This window comes from Monodelphis domestica, chromosome 6, assembly GCF_027887165.1.
Source record: "Monodelphis domestica isolate mMonDom1 chromosome 6, mMonDom1.pri, whole genome shotgun sequence".
NCBI classification, from domain to species: domain Eukaryota; kingdom Metazoa; phylum Chordata; class Mammalia; order Didelphimorphia; family Didelphidae; genus Monodelphis; species Monodelphis domestica.
In genome coordinates this window covers 128,619,553-128,639,180 of record NC_077232.1, presented here as the reverse complement: position 1 = coordinate 128,639,180, position 19,628 = coordinate 128,619,553, and the positions used below count along the sequence as shown (strand labels likewise).

Below are 19,628 nucleotides of genomic sequence, written 5' to 3'. Positions count from 1 at the left end.
TATTTATGTGTATACAAAGAGAGAGAATCCTATTGTCTTGAGGTAGTTTATCATACTACATTTATGTAGCCCAATGACCTCCCCAACTAGATTTTTATAGTCCTGTAGGAATACTTTATATTACAAACATGTGTTTTGAACACATTAGTGATGAGCTGAAATGTCTCTTAATTTTTTTCAATTCCGTGATTTTCAATTTCAGTTCAATGCCTTGTGATCAGGCGGCATGGCAGCACCTTTCATAAATGGCGGACCCAACTGGCTATGTGGGCTTTATCCCATGCCATTTCCGCACTGATACGAGAAGTTGGTGGGAAAGATGAACTAGATGATGGCCCATGCTGTAGGATGAGCCAGAGGGAGAGAGGCATTCTGGGAGGGCCTCCCCGCCATTGTCATCTTCCAATCAAGAGTCATTTCACCAACTGGCCGACTTTTCATCCTCTTCCATTTTGCCGTCCTGTCCAAAAAGAGCTTTTCTGGCAGAAGGATGGCTCCTATTTTGAACGTTGTAAAATGTGGATTTTCAGAAGGATAGAGGAAAGGCTGAAGGGAAGAAGATCTCAGGCTTTCCCTTTGGCTTGGAGGTCTTAGGGCAGAACCTATTTACTGTGTTGACTCATGAAGTGTATTTATTGGATAGCGACTATTTAATGTTCTCAAAGACTGTGTCAACATGGTACGAGTTCTGCAGGTCTTGCCGGGCTGGAAAATCTTTGAGTTGGGCCCAGTGATGGATTATTTCTGGCTTCTGAAGACCAGACTACCTAAAGGAGAGGCTCAGCATCAGATTGAATTTTTGGGGCACTTGAGGGTTTGGGATCTGCATTTCCAGAGGAATTGACCACATTGACAAAATCAAAGATTTTTGGAATATAGAAAATTGAGTTGTATGCATTAAATTTGTGAGATGATGCCAGATTTATTGGGGGCAGCCGGGCGGCACAGTGGGATACATAGGATTATGAAAGAAAACAATTATTGGAATACCTGTGAAAATATTTCTTAAAAAGTTCAGACACCCCAAGTTTTAAACCCTTAACTAGAAACTTTGGACTGAGGGCAGGACCTTCAATGAGGAAGTCCTGGGTTCAAATCCTGGCTCTGAAATTTATTGCATAGGGTCAGAGATTTAGAGCTGGAAGGAACCTTAGAGACCATGGAGCCCAACTATCCCATTTTATAGGTGAGAAACTGAGGTTAAACCAGTGACTTGCCCAGGGTCCCAGAGACAGTGTTTGAGGGAGCCTTTCATCCAACCTCTTCTTTTTGCAGCCTCTCAGGGACACACAGGTGGTCAATAGCAGAGGTAGGATTTATCCTAATGGAATTATCTGTGCATTTTCTACTCCTGGAAGCTGCCTAGAGAAATCAGGTCTTGGGTATCAGTGAGTGGGAACTGGATTGGACCTTAAAAGGGTCCAGAATTGTGGGGAGGCTCAACCACGTAAATGACTATAGTTGAGAAGTAAAAAAAAAATTTTCCGCAGTTTTTGTCTTTATTTTATTCCAGTTAACAAATTTATATGTACTTACCCATAATTCCATGATTCTTGTTGTCTCCGTCCCCTCTTTCCTCCCCCTTCCTGGAGATGACAAGCAATTCCACTGGATTATACATATATTTTCACTCCAAACCCGTTTCCATATTATTCATTTTTGTAATCGAGTCATCTTTTAAAACCCAAACCCCAAATCTTATCCCCAAATAAACAAGTGATAAATCATATGTTTTCATCTGCATTTCTTCTCCAGCTGTTCTTAGAGAAGATCTATTTTGACACGTCTCCACCACTACCATCCCGATCACTACTTTTCTCTGAAAACAGACATTCTTTTTAGGTTCTGTTTCCGTTCAAGGAATTGCTTTATGGTTCTGCTCTCCCTCTATTAAAAACCAAATGATAACTGGTTCTCCTTGCTCGGTGAGTATTTGGGAAGAGAGGTACCTTTTGAAACCAATTTAATATTATTACTGAATATGACAGCTTTTCCTCCTCGCCTCCTTTCTTGGTTGGTCATTCAATAACTATTAAGGGTCCTGGAAAACCCAAGTTCCAATCTAGCCTAAGACACTGACTGGCTGTGTGATCCTGGGCAAGTCACTTAATCTCTGCTTACCTCAGCTTCCTCACTCATCTGTTAAAAGGAAGATTAATAATATGTAATAAATAAATATTATATAATAAATAATAAAAGGAAGATATATGTAACAAATAAATATTATATAATAAATAATAAAAGGAAGATAATGATATGCAATAAATAAATATTATATAATAAATAATAAAAGGAAGATAATGATATGCAATAAATAAATATTATATAATAAATAATAAAAGGAAGATAATGATATGCAATAAATAAATATTATATAATAAATAATAAAAGGAAGATAATGATATGTAATAAATATATAACAAATAGTAAAAGGAAGATTAATAATATATAATAAACAAATACATAATAAATAATAAAAGGAAGATAATACTATGTAATAAATAAATATTTTATAATAATAAAAGGAAGATAATGATATGTAATAAATATATAACAAATAGTAAAAGGAAGATTAATAATATATAATAAATATATAATAAACAATAAAAGGAAGATAATGCTATGTAATAAATAAATATTTTATGATAAATAATAAAATGTCTTCCAGAGTGGTTTGAGACAATGATTGGAAAGTGTTTTCCCAGTGCTTGGTGCCTAGTAAACAATGTACAAATGTTATCTGTTATTTTTTAAGCCCTTTTGTCTTTAGAATCCATACCAAGTATTGATTGCGATACAGAAGAGTGGTAAAGGCTAGGCAATAGAGGTTAAGTGACTTGTCCAGTCATATAGTTAAGAGTTAAGTATCTGTGGTTACATTCGAACCTTCTGTCTCCGGATTTTTCTTGCAAAGACACTGGAGTGGTTTGCAATTCTCCAGTTCATTTTACATCTGAGGAAACTGAGGCAAACAGGCATAAGCGACTTATCCAGATTCCCACTGCTAATAAGTGTATGAGGCTGAATTGGATCTCAGGAAGATGAGTCTTCTTGATTTAAGCCTAGTGCTCTGCATCCACTGTACCACCCAGTTGCCTCCCTTGCATATAGAAGGTATTGAATAAATGCTCATTGGCCTACCTTTACATTATTTTGCCAAATCTTTGTTCTGTAAGGGGTAATTTTAGGGTTGTGACTTAATCTAATTTTTATTGGTTGCCAGGGAGTATCCCAAATAAAAATACCCAATGGAAATTTTATGGTGGTTTAATTAATATAGAGGGAAGGAATTAAGGAGAAGAGAGAGGGAAGGGGTACAGGATTTCTCCCTCCTGGCCTGTGCCAGGGGGAGTTCAAAGACCTCTGCCACGAGGAGTAGTTAGCACTTAATAAATGCTTGTTTTTTAAAAGTATCTTGGGAGATAATAGGGAAAATACATGTACAAGAATATTCATAGCTGCGCTCTTTGTGGTGGCAAAAAATTGGAAAATGAGGGGATGCCCTTCAATTGGCGAATGGCTGAACAAATTGTGGTATGTGTTGGTGATGGAAATACTATTTCTTTTTAGAAGATTAGAGGCTTTCCTAAGAGAATAGTGTTTTGGAAGGTAAAAGAGAAAAGAATCAGCCTAAACTCCGAGAGAGCTCAGAGAAGACACCTCACCTGAACTAGGTTAATAAGCTTCCTCCAGTAGTATCTCAAGGACTCTCACTGCCAAACTGGACAATAGCTGCTGCCATGCCAAAAATGCCAAGAAGCTCAGCACGCTGCCGCTAGAGGCCGGAGAGAGGAAGTGACGCCAAATATATAGACCATTTTTACATCACTTTCCTGTGTCTCACATGTACCAATGGTAGCTTAAGCTTGACTTAGGGTGGCCCAGGGGTCTGTCAGTTGTTTCTAATTTGTCTTTTGCTAGCACATGTCTGTCATAGGCCATCCTTAATCCTTAAGTAGGGGTGTAGACATAACTGTTTTGTTAGACTAAGCAGGGCGGAATAAATTTAAAATTCACAGTTCATGTATGTAAAGCTCTCTGTTGATAGATCTTAAAGCTTTAAGGCGCAAAGGAGGTGGCAGTGTAGTGAATGAACACTGGATTTGGAGTCAGAAGAGCCAAGTTCAGATCTCAGATCTAGATGTCTTAGGTAAATCATTTCTTTTTCCAAGAGTCTACATTTTCTCATCATCTTTTTGTTGTGGTTCCACGTCTGACTCTTCATGTTCCCATTTGGGGTTTTCTTGGCCGAAATAACTGGAAAGGACTCATTTCCTTTTTAGGCTCATTTTTGTGTAATTGAGATTTGCTCCCCGGAACTCTAAATCCCAGCTTCCCATGTTCCCTTTCACGCTAAGGTAGGGAGGATGTAAGTTTTGCATACCTCTACCCCTCACTCTCTTTTCCCCTGATCATGGTTTATGGAGGTGGGGTGAGGTGAGAGCCAGGAGACTTTTACTCAGGGCTTACTTCTCTTTTTTCTTCTACTTCAAGTGATTATTAATAAATCTTATAAAATATAATACTTGGAGTTATTGGATATGCATTTTAATCTTACATTTTACAGATGAGGAAACTGAGACCAACAGTTAAGTGACTTGCCCAGGGTCACACAGCTAGTAAGTGCCTGGGGCCAGATTGGATCTTATGAAGATGAGTCATTCAGACTCCAGGCTCAAGATGCTGTCCTCTGGGCCACCTTGCTGCCCATATCCAATATTTGTATTGGGGAAGTCAGATGAAATGAACTTGTACGGAAAACAGAATTGCAAAAAGGTAGCTTGATGTATGTGAGCAGGGGAGAGACCTGTTTGTGGTGGGATGGTTGATGGGCTAATCTTTTTTTCAGACTACCTGGAAACTGCTTCCTTCCATCAGGGTTGCTTCCCTGAAATCAGTATTAAAAACCCCATAGATACTGCCCAGCGGCCTAGTCATAGCAATAGTTACTTTTTTAAAAAAACCTTACCTTCCATCTTAGACTCAATACTGGATTTTGGTTAGGGCTAGATAATGAGGTTGAGACTTGCCCAAGGTTATATAGCTAGGAAGTATCAAGGGCTAGATTTGAACCCAGGACCTCCCATCTCCAATCCTAGTGCTCTTACCCACTAAGCCACCTGGCTGCCCCAATACAGGTATTGCTGCATAGCTCAGTTTCACTGATTGACCATAAACTTCAACTATCTTGACCTAAAGCTCTAAACTTCCTTTTCCTTAAATATTCACTGCACATTTCCTAAATTCAATTTTTTATGAGATCCTTTATTATTATTATTATTTGTTTATTATTTATTTAAAAGCCTTACCCCCAAGTCCCTCAGAACTGTCTTGGATCATTGCGTTGCTACTAGTAGAGAAGTCCATTACATTAAATTGTGCCACAGCCTCTGAGTACAATGTTTTCCTGGTTCTGCTCCTTTCGCTCTGCATCACTTCCTGGAGGTTGTTCCAGTCTCCATGGAATTCCTCCACTTTATTACTCCTTTGAGCACAATAGTATTCCATCACCAACATATACCACAATTTGTTCAGCCATTCCCCAATTGAAGGGCATCCCCTCATTTTCCAGTTTTTTGCCACCACAAAGAGGGTGGCTATAAATATTCTTGTACAGGTATTTTCCCTATTATCTCCAAGACACTTTAAGAAAAACAAGCATTTATTAAGTGCTAACTATGTGCCAGGCACTGTGCTAAGTGCTTTACAAATATTGTCTCATTTGATGCTCCCAACAACCTTGTCAGGTAGGTGCAGCTGTTATTTTAAAGATGAAGAAACGGAGACAGAAAGTTTAAGTGACTTGTCCAGGGTCATACAGCTATATCTGAAACCAGGTTTGAACTGAGATGGTTCTTTGGGTGGTGGGGAAGGGAGCTTGGGTCTTCTTGACTCCTATATCCTCTGCCTTAGAAGGATAACAAGTTGGGGAGAGAACATAAATTTCTGTCCAAAAAAAAAAAAGAAGAGTCAAATAGGACTAGGAACTGTGATTTCATGTGAATAAAGAAGCTTCAGGAGGAAACCAGTCTGTCCTAATGTAGGTCAGCTTCCATAATTGGACCTGGGATTCTTTCAGTGTGGGTGGCTAGCTCACCAGCAGAACTTGCTTGGGGCAGGAAGAGATTAACTCACTTCCCCTGGGGTTTACAGGATCCCAGATCCCTGATTATAAGGTCCTTTCCAGGGCCTTCTCATTTAGTCAATGAGTACTAAGCCCTTACTGCGTGCCAGACACTGTGCTAAATGCAAGGGGTTCAAAGAAAGCTAAAAGACAGCCCCTGAGCGCCAGGAACTCACAGCCGAATGGAGTAAGATATGCAGGAATAGCCACAGTAGCCAACATTCAGCCGGCATGTTACAAAGTGCTCTCCCGTGTTGCAGAACTTTCTCTGGACAGCAAGTCAGTGAGACACGGGCAAGTTTTACTGTTTCATACAGACTTGATTTCCTTAGTATGGGGAACTCTTCAAATGGAACCCCCAGCGCTTAGCTATAACCTAATATTAAGAGGGAGTTACTTTGGAGGAGTTAATGAAGGAGAGAGACAGTTCTGCAGGAAGGGGAGAGAGGGAGGGGGAGAGGGAGAGAGAGAGACAGAGAGAGAGGGGGGGGAGAGAGAGACAGAGAGGAACAGGAGAGAGAGAGAGGGGGAGAGAGAGACAGAGCGGAACAGGAGAGAGAGAGAGAAAGAGAGAGGGGGAGAGAGAGAGAGACAGAGAGAAAGGGGGGGGGGAGAGAGAGAGGAGAGAGAGAGAGAAAGAGAGAGGGGGAGAGAAAGACAGAGAGGAACAGGAGAGAGAGAGACAGAGAAAGAGAGAGGGGGAGAGAGACAGAGAGAGGAACAGGAGAGAGGGAGAGAGAGAAAGAGAGAGGGAGAGAGAGGAACAGGAGAGAGAGGGGGAGAGAGAAGAGACAGAGAGAAGGGGGGAGAGAGAGGAGAGACAGGGGGAGAGAGAGACAGAGAGAGGAACAGGAGAGAGACAGAGAGAAAGAGAGGGGGAGAGAGACAGAGACAGAGAGAGGAACAGGAGAGAGAGAGGGGGAGAGAGACAGAGCGGAACAGGAGAGAGAGAGAGAAAGAGAGAGGGGGAGAGAGAGAGAGACAGAGAGAAAGGGGGGGGAGAGAGAGAGGAGAGAGAGAGAGAGAAAGAGAGAGGGGGAGAGAAAGACAGAGAGAGACAGAGACAGAGAGGAACAGGAGAGAGGGAGAGAGAGAAAGAGAGAGGGAGAGAGAGGAACAGGAGAGAGAGGGGGAGAGAGAAGAGACAGAGAGAAGGGGGGGAGAGAGAGGAGAGACAGGGGGAGAGAGAGACAGAGAGAGGAACAGGAGAGAGACAGAGAGAGAGAAAGAGAGGGGGAGAGAGACAGAGACAGAGAGAGGAACAGGAGAGAGGGAGAGAGACAGAGAGGGGAGAGAGAGAGAGAGGAACAGGAGAGAGAGGGGGGAGAGAGAAGAGACAGAGAGAAAGGGAGGAGAGACAGAGGGAGAGACAGAAAGAGAGAGAGAGAGAGAGGGGGGAGAGAGAGGAACAGGAGAGAGGGGGAGAGGAGAGGGAGAGGGGAGAGAGGGAGAGAGAGAGAGAGAAGACAGGCAGTGGTGGAAACAGAAGAGAGAGAGCAGAGAGAGGAGAGGGAGAGAGAGAGAGGAGAGAGAGAAATAGAGAGAAGACAGAGCTGCAGTGGTGGAGACAAAAGAGAGAGAGAAGAGAGAGAGGGAGAGGGAGAAGAGAAGAGAAGCTTCTTTTAGAAGCTTGCTCCCCTGCTATTTGTAATTACCACTCTACACGCTTTTCTTAAATTCAGTGTATGCTCTTAGATTACACAGGTGAAAATGGAGACTCAGGGGTGTTAAATGACTTTCCTGAGATCCCAGCACCACTAAATATCTAAGTAGTACAAACCACTCCTTAGTCACGTTTTCAAAATTATCAATATTTGGATAATATGAAATTGGGGAATGGATAAGTGTGGTTGCAGAGAGTGGTTGCAAACTAGTGCTAGTTTGGAGTCAGGGCTGGGATTCAAATCTTAGCTTTGCTACTTACTAGATGATACTGTAAAGATTTGAGAGCAAATGAATGGGGAAGAAGTGGAGACATAAAGGAGCTTAAGTATTCATCAGAGGGGCAGCTAGGTGATTCAGCAGATAGCCAGGTCTAGAGATGGAAGGTCCTGGGTTCAAATTTGACTTCAGACACATCCAAGCTGTAGGACTCTGGGCAAGTCACTTAACCCTTATTGCCTAGCCCTTACCACTCCTTTGCCTTAGAACCGATATATGAATTCTAAAATATAAGGTGAGGTTTTTTTGTTTGTTTTTTTTTTTTTAATTTTTAAGAGGTTGTCAGAGATGGATTTAATAGGTTAGGGATACTAGGAGAAGGGTTTGGTAGAAGGTTGTAGGCACAACAGAAGGATCCAGCAGTGGAGGAGGATGGAGAACACATGCAAAGAAACAGCTAGATGGTGAATGGACCAAACTCTTGGAGGAAACAGAAGAGAATGGGATGGATGATGCAGCGAGGGCACTAGTCTTGGGAAGGGGAGGGGCACCTCATACCCAAGGGAGGGAAATAAAGAGAAATGTAGAGGAAATCAGAGGGAGAGAGAAGAAATCCGTATGTGTGATAGATTCGAACCCTTCAGTAAAGAAGGGGGAAGTCTGCTGCAGAGGAAGGGGGTTTTGAGAAGCCTGAAAAGGGGGATTGAATGGTTTTATTAAGGATAAACAAAAGGACCCAACTTCTTGTTACAAGCGTGGAGGTTTGTAAGCCTTCCAGGACTATTCCAGCACATGTTTCTTTCTCTCTTCCCTCTCTATACTTATCTATACTATATTACAGTAATAGAATATGTATTATTTAATTATAGTAATGATTATAAGCATTTATACAGCATCGCTATATGCCAGGCACAGCGCCACGTGCTTTCCATATTCTTCTTCTTGGGCCTCTAATAATAACAACAGGCTTCATGAATTTTACAGAGGGGGATGAAAAATGAAAAACAAAAATATTCCTGAATAATTTCAATCTAGAGGTGTTGATTGACTGCTAACAAAAATGTTCTGGAGGCACGTATTATTATCTCCATTTTATAGATGAGGAAACTGAGGCAGACAGAAATGAAATGCCTTGCTTAGAGCTATGTAGCAAGTAAATATCTGAGGCTTCCTTGGAAGTCAGGTCTTCCTTTACTCCATCTGCCCCTCTATCTACTGCCCCAACCTAGTTGCATCTGTTTAAACGTTGATAATCTGTTTTCTCATTCTAATCAGTTCACTTATATACTTTCCCCTGTAGCTCTGGACTCTGGCCAATAGGTCTTGTGTCCCCTAAAGGTCTAATATAGGTCCTTCTGGGGACCATAAATACTTGAGTTGAATTCACAGGCTGCCCCAGGCTATTCAGTCCAAACGTCCTCATTTTGCCTCTGAGGGAATGGTAGTTAGGGTTGGAGCCAGTATTTGAATTGAGAACCAGTGTTTTGTTTTGTTTTTCCTTTGAAGGGGCAGCTGGGTCAGGAAGACTCCTCTTTCTGAGTTCAAATCCAGCCCCTGACACGTACTAGCTGTGTGACCCTGGCGAAGTCACTTGGCCCTATTTGCCTCAGTTTGCCCATCTGTAAAATGAGCTGCAGAAGAGGAATTGACAAACCCCTTCAGTATCTTTGCCAAGAAAACCCCAAATAGAGCCATGACAACAAATGAATTGAGGGAAAGGGGAGAAGTAATAATACAAGAATCAGCGAGGAAGTCAAAGCACTTCTTCCATTGGGTCAGGGCCTCTCACAGCTGTATCTCTAAGCATGTGAAGCAATGCCTGCTCTGTCCTTGCTTAATAGAATTAATAACCCTATGCTGTTCTAAGTAGGTATGAGCTACCGATAACTGTTGTGTAAACCTCTCCTGGTCTCTGCTAATAATATTAGGAGCACATTTGTTAGATCTGGTCATGTGCTGAAACCCCCCCCCCCCCCCCCCATATTGGGGTGTTGCTGGGGTTTTGTTTTAGTTTTGATTGAAAAATCCAAAGGCTGAAACAGGCTGGAGTTGTACTGGGAGACATTAACACACCAGCTCTTGAGGTCCCTCCAGCAAATCAAGACTGCTAGTTCTTGGAGCCAGGTAAGGGGCGCTTAGTTACTGGATCTTGTGTGTGGTTATATTTTGTATATCCTTAAAAAAAATCAAGATTCCTTGTTGAAGTCTAACAGGACAGTTAAAAACCCCTATTTGTGGAGTGTGGTGTGTATGTGGCCTTTGAGCTACTTTCTTGCTACAGCTATGATGTTTTTTAAAAGGATTAGTCAAAATAGTGTATCTTTTGTCCCGTTGTGTTGATAGCAGTTATGAAAAAAGGATACCATGGAATTTAGCTAAAAGAAAACTTAACTTCTTTTTTCTTATAGCAGATTAATTTCTTTCCCCTGCCAGCTTCTCACCTCCTCCAACTGGTTAGCAAATTTTTAAATGAACAGCAACTTCTCTGTTTCCTAGTGTGACTAACAGAGAAACACCTAATCCTCTTTACTTATTTGCTGTTGCAAACAAAGGTTTGTTGGAATAAAATCTTTTAATTAGATTAGTCACGTGGAAAAAGTATTTATTTTATGACCCCAAGTAAAAAAAAAAAAGTAGAGACATCAAAGTTGTTTAGCCCAGCAGTGTCGATTGTAGTCCTTTTCTAGGACTTTTCAATGAAAGATTATAGAAATAAGTAGGTCCTCTCACTTAAATTCAGTGTACTTTCTCCTCGACCAAGCTACCTTCTTATTCTCATTCAGGAGATAATTTATTAGCCATTCCTATTTTCTGTCTTGTCTTGTCTTGTCTTGTCTTGTCTTGTCTTGTCTTGTCTTGTCTTGTCTTGTCTTGTCTTGTCTTGTCTTGTCTTGTCTTGTCTTGTCTTGTCTTGTCTTGTCTTGTCTTGTCTTGTCTTGTCTTGTCTTCTCTTCTCTTCTCTTCTCTTCTCTTCTCTTCTCTTCTCTTCTCTTCTCTTCTCTTCTCTTCTCTTCTCTTCTCTTCTCTTCTCTTCTCTTCTCTTCTCTTCTCTTCTCTTCTCTTCTCTTCTCTTCTCTTCTCTTCTCTTCTCTTCTCTTCTCTTCTCTTCTCTTCTCTTCTCTTCTCTTCTCTTCTCTTCTCTTCTCTTCTCTTCTCTTCTCTTCTCTTCTCTTCTCTTCTCTTCTCTTCTCTTCTCTTCTCTTCTCTTCTCTTCTCTTCTCTTCTCTTCTCTTCTCTTCTCTTCTCTTCTCTTCTTAAATAAAACCCTTACCTTCCGTCTTGGAGCTGCAAGGCAGAAGAGTGGTAAGGGCGCTAGGCAATGGGGGTCAAGTGACTTGCTCAGGGTCACACAGCTGGGAAGTGTCTGAGGCCAGATTTGAACCTAGGACCTCCCGTCTCTAGGCCTGGCTCTCAATCCACTGAGCCACCCAGCTGCCCCCTATTCCTATTTCTTGATCTTGTTTACCTTCCCAACTTTTTGATCTGTAAAGTGACACAGTTCATGTGCTTTTGTTGGGGGGCTACTTTGTAGATGAGATTGAGCATTAATCATGGGGTGATGACCATTTGGAAAAGATCAATCTAAGTAAAAATTTGGGTAGGGAATGATTATGCACTCTTGTGAATTACGTAGAGAAGCAAATCAATCAAGACATAATAAATGAACCTGAGGGGGAAAATCTATATGATCGCTGGACATTCTTTCCAAGCAAACACAGTCACTTCTGTTTTTCATGGGGATTTCCCACTGAAGGGAATTTGACAGTTTAAGCAGCCCAACTGGTTAAGCCAGGTTTTCAGGTGGTATCCAATACATTGGATGAGCTATTGATAGATGGTTATTGGGAAAGAACTTGTCAGGAGGTATCGTGCTCATTTTTAAAATTCTCAGTGTTGGTAGAATAATGTTTTGTTTTGAAAAAAATCAGCACAGAGCCCTGTTTGGAGGAATCTACATTCATTCATTCAAACATTTGGTGTAGGTTTATTTACTCCTTAAGTGTGAATACATATTTAGTGACTATCCACTGGCACTATTCCGGATGCTGTGGGGAGAGAGGAGAAGCACCAGAGTTTGCTGCCCACTCTTGACTGATTTAAAATTGTATGGAGTAGACATGAACATAAGAAATATAGTCAGTGAGCTATGATAGAAAAAAATGACTAAGACCAAAATGAGCGTCTAGGCAAGATGTCATTTTATCTGATGCCAAAAAAGCTAACAGAAGGATCAAATAGGATGACATTCAGAGCATCAGGCCCTTTTCACAGATGGGCCAACAGTTTATGATTCCATGTAGAACTGAAAATTTTTATTTAATTAATTAATTTAGAGTATTTTCCCATGGTTACATGATTCATGTTCGTTCCCTCCCCTCTCCACCCCCTGTAGCATTCCACTGGGTTTTACGTGTATCATTGATCAAGACCTGTTTCCATATTATTGATAATTGCACTGGAGTGATATGATTCCATGTAGAGGACTTGAGCAGCCACAGTGTTATTATTGTTCAGTCATTTTTTTATTCATTTCCGACCCTTCGTGACCTCATTTGGTTGCTTTTTTCCTTCTTTTTTTGTCATGCAAAACACAAAACACAATATTGGTCCTTATTGTAAGAGCAAAGTCATACATAACCAAAACCCCAAATAAAACCATAAATACACGGATGGGACACATAGTATGCTTTGATCCGCATCCATCCAACTCTTAACAGTTCTTTCTCTGGAGGAGGATAGCATTTCCCAGCATAAATATTTGAGGGTTGTCCCAGATCACTGCATCTCCGAGAATAGCCAAGTTTTCTAGATAATCATCCACTATAGCTGTTACCGTGTACACTGTTCTCCCAGCTCTGCTTATTTCACTCTGCATCTGTTCCTGCAGATCTTTCCAGCTTTGTCTGAAATCATCCTGCTTACCAATTCTTGTGGCATAATAGCATTCCATCACCATGTATGTACCACAATTCGTTCAGCTATTCCATTTGGGTTTTCTTGGCAAAGATACTCCAGTGGTTTGCCATTTCCTTCCCCAGCTCATTTTACAGATGAGGAAACTGAGGCAAACAGGGTGAGGTGACTTGTCCAGGGTCACCTAGCTAATAGGTGTCTGAAGCCAGATTTGAACTTTGCCTAGTTTATTCCCTGTTTGAATTCCTCCCTGCCACCCCATGCTACTTTTTAATGTTGCTACACCAGTGTATCAAGTGGGATCCTCAGAGATGGATGACTTCCACAAATCTAGCTCTACCAAATTCTTATTCCAGAGCCAGGCAAAAGCATTTTTATGAATGGCAGTTTTCTGCAACCCCCTTACTCCAGGGAAGGGTTCAGGGAACTCCTAGAGATGATGAGAAGTATCCATATGCTCTAAAAAAGAATATAAGTCCGTAGACACAATATTATCATTTTTCCTTTAACATTATCTTCAAGAAACTGTCCATTAAGTGCCATTTTCCATATGTGTGTCTGTCTGTGAGTGTCTGTCTGTGAGTGTATCTGCAAATTTGTGTTGGTGTGTTACCCTAGTATGTATTTCAGGCCATTTGCATATGGAACAGTAGTATTGAAATGAATAATAATTGGTTATATTAAACTGTATAAGTTTATCAATTAGTTTTATATATGTATATATGTTTATAAATTGGTTTTGTATATATACACATATACATCTAAATTTATAAGTATATATATAACTTAGATAACATGTTAAATATATATATTTTTAATATAAAATATGTATATATGTTTATAAATTGGTTTTGTATATATACACATATACATCTAAGTTTATAAGTATATATAACTTAGATAACATATATGTTAAATAAATATATATATATTTTAGTATAAAATATATATGTTAAATAAATAAAAATATTTATAAACAACTAGATAGTGAAAAATACAGAGACTGGACTTAGATCAGTGAAGATCTAGAAAGGCTGCTAATAAAACAAGTGTAGCAAATGTGCAAAAGAATCATGTCTGAGGTATCTGTCAGGTCTTTTATCCAGTAACAGCAAAGTTGAGCTAGACCCGTCCAATCAAAAATTATTTTTTGCCAAAAGAGAAAAAAAATTCCAGAGCTTCCTAAGGCTTTGGGATAAAGAGGAAATGGGAAGTATTTGGTTTCTTGTTTGGCCACATTCCTGCTTCTTGTTGGTCGAGAAGCTTATTCCACTTGCTTTTTTTTTTTTTTAATGTGGAAAAAAACCCAAAGGAGGCAAACACTTGACGCAAAACACATTTTTTAATAAACAACAGAGAAAAGAAATGAGATAGAAGGAGAAACGAGGGCCCGGTCTGGCCAGCCTTTAGAGTGGCCACTCCAGCTGTTTCTGTAGAACTAAATATGATCCTCATTCAGTGGTTCATAGCAGAGCTCTGACGAGGACCCACATTCCCATTCGCATAACTCTTTTATCTCTAGTTTTTCACCATTGCAAGGACTGTGTTCTCCGGAATGACTGCTAGCTTCTAGGATTTCAGGCATTCCCAGGATTTGAGGAAGCTCCTATCTCTGGGATTACTTGTAGGCCATCAGTCATTCCTATCTTGGAGAAAACAGCTAGGACAGAGATTGTGATTAGCATCTTAGCCAGAGCTGAAGCTGGTCCTATTCAATGACACATAATTCAATGGCCTGCCATTCTATGGGGCCAGGTTTCAGGAAGTGACTACAGAAGGAACAGAAAGACAGCTCTGTGGTAATAAGTGAGTTATAGGCAGCACTTGCTGTTCTAACACTTGGACCTACGGGTAGCCCAGCTAAGTACAGTATGTGCAGCAAGAGCAAAGGGAAGGGGACTTCTTTTCTCAGGGGGTCCTTTAGCCGGAAGTTCTCACCCCTTTTGTGTGTCGTGCTCCCTTTTGAGTCTGATGAAACCTGTGGACCTCTCCTGAATAATGTTTTTAGAAGCAGAAATTAAAATATATAATATTGCAGAGGAAGCCAATTTCATTGAAATATTATCAGCATTTTGTTTTGGAAATAAAAAGCTGATGGACTCTTTGCCTTCAGTGGATTCTGTGTTTTGTAAAACATTGTTAATAGATTGTTTATGCTTTGGTAATTAATGGAAATTTCATGGCATTATTAAAGCATCAGTGTAGAACTGGAAGGGATTTGGAAGGTTATTGAATCCAACTAGCTCATTTTACACTTGGGGGAATTGAGATCCCAAAGAGGTACAATAATATGCAATATTCTCTAAGGTGGGGTTTGAACTTTGATATTATTCCGTTCTTTTTAAGGCCCAAACTCTGATCTGTTGCATCACCTGACTGTTGATTTTGTTTTATTTTTTTTTTTAACTTAAAAGTTGTATGAAATAATAGAGAAAATGTACATTAAATTCCCTAAACAGGGGGCAGCTGGGTGGCTCAGTGAATTGAGAGCTTCCTTGACTTTTCTTCAAGTCCTAACTAAAATCCTACCTTCTACTACAAGTCTTTCCTGACACCTCTCAATTTTAGCACCTTTTGGTTAATTATTTCCTATTTATCCTGTATATAGTTGTTGGTTCATAATTGCTTGTTTGTTGTTTCCTCCACTAGACCATGAGGTCCTTGAGGGCAGGAATTGTCTTTCGCCTTTCTGTGTGTCCCTGCTGCTTTGCATAGTGCCTGGCACGTAAAGAGTAGATGATTAATAAATACTTGGTCACTGATTTGACTGACTGTCAGGATCACAACCTTCATCTCCCTGTTTCTCATCCCCTTGGCCTCCCTGCCTCCCATCTCCAGTCACACTTGCCTATTCTAACTCCATTCTTCCCCATCTATCTCTCCCCTCCCTCCCCCACCAATCCACTAGTTCAGATCTTTAACTGAATAATTACAATCATTTCCTTTTTTGTTTTACGGCCATCCCCACCACTACCTTCCTTCCATCCATCCTCTAGCTAACAGATCAATATTCCTAAACCACAGGTCTGTCTGTGCCACTCACAAGCTTCTCAGAAAAAATATAACTTCTGTATTTGGCATTCCAAGTCTTTCCCAATCCTATATCCAGATAACTGGAAATATTTCCCATTACTTAAAAAAAAAATACTTTGTGTCTTGATAACAACCTTGGAACAGAAGGGCAGTGGTTGGGCAAACAGGATTAAGTGACTAAGCCAGATTTGAACCTAGCTCCTCCTAGCCCAAGACCTGGCACTCTTAACCCCTGGGCCACATAGCTGTCCCTTTCCACGATTTCCCATCCTGTCCTTTCCCTTCTAGTCACACTGACTTACCTGCCATTCCCTGTGTGTGACAGTTTTATGTCCTATCTTGGGATGGTTGTACAGATGTCCTTCATGCTCTCTAGAAAGTTTTCCCTCCTCACTTTTGCCCCTTGGCATCCCTACCTCCATTTAAAGCTCAAGCATCATCTATGTCAAGAAGCTCTACTGATACCACCACCATCACCACTGAATCATTAATGCTTCTCTTCCCATGAGAAATTAATGGAAGTCCCATTTCCCTGAATTCAAATCTGGTCTCAAAGACACTTAATAGTTGTGTGACCCTAGACAAGTTGCTTCACTCCGTTTGCCTCAGTTTCCCCATCTATAAAATGAGATGAAGAAGGAAATGGCAAAGCACTTCAATATCTTTGCCAAGGGAACCCCCAAATGAGGTCATAAAGAGCTGAACGTGACTGAAAAAACAACAACAAATATATTTTGTATGTAAAGATGTTCCTTCCTATCCCCCAATAGAATATAAGCTCCTTGGAGGTAGTTTTCCTTTTTTTTTTTTTAATTAATTCCCAAGACTTAGCCCATTATTTGGAACATAGGAGGCATTTAATCAATCTTATGAATTGAACTGGCTATTATTGTCCCAAGGAGGCCGCACCAGGATGCACCTGAAACACACTGTCTCTGGCCTTGGGTTCCCTCCTCCTTCACTATCTGGTTGTCTTCATCATATGCAAGCAGAGAAGCACTGGTAGCAATTGCAACCTTGACCCTGTCCCCTTACAACATCAGAGAGAGCTCACATAGCAAAAAACATGTTCCCTCCTGGGACCCAAGGCCTCAAGGTCCAGACTGCATGGTGACGGGTGCGGTGCAACGGAAGAGGAATGAAGGGTGGTGGGAGCGGGAAACACAGGTGAGCCCACGGACACTTCTTTTCTTATCAGGAGGAATTTTTCAACATCCAGTGGCCTTGCCCTTGCTGGGTGGGCAGTGTTTCTACCCACATTGTCAGTTGCAGCATCAGTAGTGGTCGTCTCTCGGTGACCGAGAATGACAATTGTCTTTGTGCGTTTTAATCTATTGATGTACCCTCATATGGCTTTGCGGGTTAGGATAGATGAGTGTGCACAAAGATAACTTGTGTGTGAAGGAGATTTAAGTGGAAAAGTCGATGCACAGAGACAGTCCCACTCTCTCTTGGAAGCCTGGGTCCAGTGGTACAAAAAGTCGTTACACCTGGAGACTTCCTCAGCTGCATTGGATGGCCGTGTTGTCTTTTGTGCTCCAACACGCCCTAAGCACTCCACAGTGCTTTGCTGCGTCGCCATCTCAGCCGTTGAACCTTCCTATTGGTTTCTTCTGCATGTTCCACTGAAACAAGAGAAGCAATAATTGTGCCATTTAGTACCTTTTTAAGGTTTGCAAAATTCTTTACATACATTCTCCAATTTGAAATCTCAAGGTGTTTACTGTAAATAAGGTCGAACTGGTTAGAGGAGAGAGTCTTTGGCCATCATTACCAGTGGTGATATTTGCAGATACCCTGGAGTGGAAGGGAGGAAGCTACAAAAGAAGATACAGTGCCAGCCTGGATGGACACTTCTAATCATGTCCTTCATTTTTATCCTTGTGGGATATAGGCCTTCTCTTGGTATTGCTAGGCTCAAAAGTATGCACAGTTTAATCACTTTGGGTATATAGTTTCCAGAATTCACATTTCCACTAAAAGTGTATCAGTGTTCACATTTTATAGCCTAAAAGAAGGGGAAGATATTTATCACCAACCAAAGACTGCTTTATTAAGTATGTATCAATTTATGGTGCTCTGCTGGGTCACAACCATTATAGTATAGGAGTTTTAGAATATTTGAAAGATTTTATTTTTAGAGTATGTTATCTGCCAACTTATGAAATATGTAATAATAACAATTTAAATAAAATGTTCTATAGTTTATAAATTACTCTCTTCTTAGCTTTATGAAGAAGGTAATATAAGTATTCATGTTCCCTTTTTAAGATAGAGTAAACTAAGGCTTAGAGACACTAAATGAATTATTAAAGATCATGAAGTCATTCTACACTTTCACTTGTGTTTGTTACCTGGGGTTTTGGGATAAGTGTAGCACCCTCTCCCCCCCCCCCCCCAAGCAAGCAAGATGTGCCCAAATTTTTTATTAAGTATTCTTATATGTCTTCATTTCTTAAAACATTGAAAAAACCCCATTCCACCCCATTCACATACTCAAAATTAATCAGATGGAGGGATAACCTACCTAGATTGTCAGAGAGCCTATTCATTTTCTCTTGACATGATAAGAACTAATAAAAACACACTGTTTAACTAATACATCATTTCCTAAATTGACAGCCACCTACTATTTCTGAACTTGGAATCGATGGACAGAGAGAAATTTCTTCTGGGTTTAGGAGCTGTGGAGAGGAGGAGTTAAGGGATGAAGAAATGGTGGAGAAATTTTGTACCAAATGGGGAACGTCAATCCTCAATGAAACAAGATGGTGGTTTCTGTTGAGATAGACCAATAGCTTCATCTCTAGTTAGGTGAGTTGTGTGAGTCTGGACTGGTGATTTCAGGAGGTATCTCCTTAAGTTTCTATAGTAGCACAAGGAACTCCACAAAGACTATTGGACTCACCTTTAGCCTCTTGCTCTCCATTCTTCATACAGGTTTGTTTTGCTTCCCCAGAACCTCCTCCCCTCTCTCTTCTTCCATGACATTGTCTCCCAGCCTTTCCCAGCATGGAGTCGTTTTCATGGGACCCATTCGTATCAGATGGGTCAAGAAATGCACATTGTTCAGATTTTTTAATATTTCACATTTGTATTTTAGGTTAAAGTTTACAAAGCATTTTACATAATTCTTTCATTTGATTCTCACACCAGCTCATTTTTAATTCACATTTTTAATATTTCACATTTGTATTTTAGGTTAAAGTTTACAAAGCGTTTTACAGAATTCTTTCATTTGATTCTCACACCAGCTCATTTTATATCACATTTTTAATATTTCACATTTGTATTTTAGGTTAAAGTTTACAAAGTGTTTTACATAACTCTCATTTGATTCTCACACCAGCTCATTTTATATCACATTTTTAATATTTCACATTTGTATTTTAGGTTAAAGTTTACAAAGTGTTTTACATAACTCTCATTTGATTCTCACACCAGCTCTGCTATCTTGTTTCCTGCTTCGCATTTTATGATTTTATTATTTTCTGCTCCCCATTAAATATGAAGAGAGCGCCTCGGTAACTTGTCCAGTTGGTATTTTAAGGCCAGCTCTTTCTTCCAAGTCCATAACCCAACTGCAGTCATCAGTATCATCATGGTGTTATGTTGCTTTTTGTTGAAGCACGGGCTTTCTGTTGGTGGAAGAGTTTCTAACCTTTTATTACGAGGG

The 19,628-nt window shown here is 40.4% G+C and overlaps 1 protein-coding gene across 6 annotated transcripts in view; it reads left to right on the top strand.

Moving 5' to 3' along the window:
* Window positions 1-19,628, top strand: part of RBM47 (RNA binding motif protein 47) — a 162,485-nt gene that overhangs the window by 28,596 nt on the left and 114,261 nt on the right. The window contains exon 1 of one of the 6 annotated variants that reach the window (XM_016423272.2): window positions 9,990-10,129. The exons of the other annotated variants lie outside the window; for them this stretch is intronic. The gene's annotated coding sequence lies outside the window, so the exon portion shown is untranslated. Of the gene's footprint in view, window positions 1-9,989; window positions 10,130-19,628 lie in introns of those variants that run through there. 6 annotated transcript variants of the gene reach the window in all.